This window comes from Triticum aestivum, chromosome 2A (genome assembly GCF_018294505.1).
Source record: "Triticum aestivum cultivar Chinese Spring chromosome 2A, IWGSC CS RefSeq v2.1, whole genome shotgun sequence".
NCBI classification, from domain to species: domain Eukaryota; kingdom Viridiplantae; phylum Streptophyta; class Magnoliopsida; order Poales; family Poaceae; genus Triticum; species Triticum aestivum.
The window spans coordinates 6,833,593-6,837,544 of NC_057797.1; the positions used below are offsets into that span (position 1 = coordinate 6,833,593).

At 51.5% G+C, this 3,952-nt stretch overlaps 1 pseudogene; it reads left to right on the plus strand.

Annotated features, from left to right (window-relative positions):
• The first annotated feature begins 368 nt into the window (after window positions 1-368).
• LOC123186950 (9-cis-epoxycarotenoid dioxygenase NCED3, chloroplastic-like) lies at window positions 369-2,784 on the plus strand (annotated as a pseudogene).
• Window positions 2,785-3,952: the final 1,168 nt, after the last annotated feature.

Genomic DNA, 3,952 nt, shown 5'->3' on the forward strand with positions numbered 1-3,952 from the left:
ATTATCGTCACAGTTTTATGATCCGATAATCCTAGACCTACAGGCAACTACGAAAGATCTCTACGTAAGCTTCCTAACAATTCGCTCTCCCTCTGATTTTCAGGCCGGTGGGCTCTTTCCTCCCCGTATCACCAGTCTTCATTGTTCATGTTGCCTGGTATGTTAATTCTGTAACAATTTTTACGTAGATGTAGCATTACTCTTTAGGTATGTGGATGGGAGGAAGTAGCTGAGAATCCCTTCAGGCATCCACCACCATCCAACATATGCCACGTGTCAGCTCGAGAGCATCATCTCCTGCATGCATGCATGATGCAGCGCTTTATAATGGACATAGACTAGTCAGCGGTAGGGCAGCAACAATAGCTCGCATATCTTCACACAAACTCATGGCGCATTGCCCTCCTCTCCGCTCGCCGGCGCCGGCGACACTACCACCGCCACCGTCATCCACCATGAACGCTCTCCAGCTCCCCTTTCAACCACTCAAACCACCGTCAACCTTAAACACCACCACCTTAAAGGGCCTTTTTGCCACAGCTCTGAACCTCCTTGAGGACCGCGTGATCGTCCCGCTCGAGGCGAGGAGGCAACTACCCAGCTGCGTCGACCCGGCTGTGCAGCTCGCCGGCAACTTCGCGCCCGTGCAGGAGATGCCGTCCCCGCTGCGGAACCTGGGCGTCACCGGCGAGATCCCGCCGGCTCTGCTCGGCGGCGTGTACGTACGTAACGGCGCGAACCCACTACTCCCGCCGACGGCAGGGCACCACCTCTTCGACGGCGACGGGATGCTCCACGCGGTGTCACTGCCGTCATCTTCGTCTTTGGCGCCGTCGGGGGCATCTTACACGTGTCGGTTCACACGCACCAGCCGGCTCGCTCAGGAGGAGGCGCTGGGGCGATGCGCGTTCCCAAAGGCCATTGGCGAGCTCCATGGAGGTGCGGGTATCGCTCGGCTCGCTCTTTTCGGCCTCCGCGCGGTCACCGGCATCGTCGACTCCAGCAAAGGCGCCGGCTCCGCAAACGCCGGGCTTGTCTACTTTGGCGGCCGCCTGCTCGCGCTCTCAGAAGACAACCTGCCGTACCAGGTGCATGTCGGTGACGGTGGCGACCTACACACCGTCGGCCGGTTCGACTTCGCTGGGCAGCTGTGCTCACCAATGATCGCCCACCCGAAGGTCGACCAGGCCACGGGCGAGCTCTTCGCGCTGAGCTACGACCCCGTGAGGAGGCCGTACCTGCGGTACTTCCGCGTGGACCCGGCCACCGGCGAGAAGTCCCGCGACGTGGACGTGGCACTCCGGCAGCCGACGATGGTGCACGACTTCGCCATCACCGAGAGCTTCGCCGTGATCCCAGACCAGCAGGTGGTGTTCGACATGGGCCAGATGCTACGTGGCCGCTCGCCGCTCGTGCACGACGGCAGCAAGATCTCACGCTTCGGCCTCCTCCCGGGCTAGGCTTGCCTGCTCCGCGAAAATGCTCCCATTCGTGCTCCGTGGTACGTGGCGCTCATCCAACGATCGCACGCCGCTGCCCTCATTTTTCGATTAAAAACCCTAGCAATTAAACAAAATCGGCCGGCCGTGTCTCTTAATTAAACGCAGGAAAAGACCAGCCTCTCGTTTCGTCTCCTCTCTTATCCACTCACTTCCCTCACAGATACGTAGGCAAAGTAGACGAGACTTGTCTGCTCCCCGCGCGTGCTTCCATCCGTGCTTCCGCATACGTGGCTTGATTTGATTGGAACAAAATAAGGCACGGCCCATCCCCTTAAAATCAGGGGAGATGATTAGATTAGAAAAAAAAAAGGAAAAAAAACAGCCGTAGGATGAAGTAGGAGCACGGATGAGAGCATGGAGAGGGAGCAGGCAAATTAGCTGGCTGACACCTGCATGCAGAGCAAAGCATGCTGACAGTATCAAAATTTATTTTTCCATTCGTCCACGTGTCACCTGCCACTTCACACGTTCAACCATATTTTTTTTAATTCTGTAGGTATGACTCGAACGACTCTAGGATGCGATGGTTCGACGTGCCGGATTGCTTCTGCTTCCACGTCTGGAATGCATGGGAGGAGACCGACCATGCGGGCGACGGCCCGGCCACCGTAGTCATTATCTGCTCCTGCATGACGCCGCCGGACGCGCTCTTTTGTGAAGCCGCCGCCGATGCCCCGACGAACTTGCGCGCCACCCTGACAGAGATCCGGCTGGACCTCCGTACGGGGATGTCTCGACGGCGTGAGCTCGCCTCGGGGCTGAGCTTGGAGGCCGGCACTGTGAACCGGACCCTGCTGGGGCGGCGGACCCGGTACGCGTACCTCGCCATCGCGGAGCCGTGGCCGCGGTGCCAGGGCGTGGCCAAGGTGGACCTGGCGACCGGTGAGGCTGTCGCGGTGCATCAGTATGGCACCGGACGGTTCGGCGGCGAGGCGTCGTTCGTGCCGGCGGCCGGCGGTGATAAGAGGGAGGACGAGGGGCACGTGGTGGTGATGGTGCACGATGAGGCGGCGAGCACGTCGGAGCTAGCCGTACTGGACGCGGTCACCAACTCACCATGGAGGCAGTGGCAACGGTGGCGCTGACGTGCCGCGTGCCCTACGGCTTCCATGGCGCGTTCCTCACTAGAGATCAGCTCGCCGCTCAGAGGACTTGTATCTCCTAGCATAATTTGTTTCAGTTTCGCTATTGGTAACTTCGCAAAAAAAAAGCTACTGGTAAGTCGCCTAAAATTCATATTTGTGTCAGTTGGTTTTTCGCATCTATATCTATATCAATATAAAAAGACCTAAATGGACAAATCCAAACCATCTCGACCATCAAATCATGTCATCTAGCAGTTTAAATCGCTTCAATGTTAAACACCAAACACGTTTAACGCTCTAATTACTCAACACTGCCATTGATTATATACACGTTTTGACTCAACGCTATCCCTTAAAATCTGCCATGTAATTAATATTCTACCATTCCCGCGAAAAAGTAATTGATATCTTACCAATAGTGCAACAGATATATTTTATCTAATATCACCTATAACTAATATCCTATCTAATATAAACGTGCATTGCACGTACATTATTACTAGTGAATGAAGCAGCCGTTGAGGAAAGGAACGGATTTGCATTAATGCCGGTTCGTGTTGAACCTTTAGTACCGGTTTGTGCCATGAACCGGTACTAAAGGGGTCTGACCTATAGTACCGGTTTGTGACACAAACCGGCACTATAGGGCAATTTTCAAACTCTACCCCCCCTCCCCCCTGTGTGTCGCTATTTCAGTTCTGAAAAAATCAAAAGAAAATGATAAAAACTTCAAAAAATAAAATCTTTCGAGAGGTAGTTATATTACTACATCTACTAGTTAGGAAAATTTAAAAACTACAATTTGGACATGTTTTGCAAAAAATGTAGGGAAAATGTAAAACGGCTATAACTTTTGCATACGATGTCGGAAAAAACGTATAATATATCAAAAAATTCAGCACGAAAATCCGCGTCCGATGGAGACCGCCTACGGCCTGTTTGGAATTTTTTAGAATCCTCAAATTCTAAAAGGAAAAAAAGATATGGTCAAATTTCAGTTTGTTTAAAAAAATTTGGTTAAATCTGGTCAAACTACTTATTCAAAAAGTATTAGTGTTACTAAATAATTATTTTAATTTTTTGAATTTTGGTCAAATCTGGTCAAACTATGGTCAGACTATGGTCAAACTTATTCAAGAAATATTAGCGTTACTAAATAATTACAGTTTTTAGAATAATAGTTTCAAACTCAAATGGTGAAATGTGTGACTTCATGCTCAACCTAAACTCTTGAGGGTTAATAGGATTGGCATCTTACTATTGTCAGAAAAATAACAAGTGCAGATTCAGAAACGAAGGAGAATAGAACCCGAAAGTTAAGCGTGCTCGGGCTGGAGTAGTGAGAGGGATGGGTGGCACTTTAGC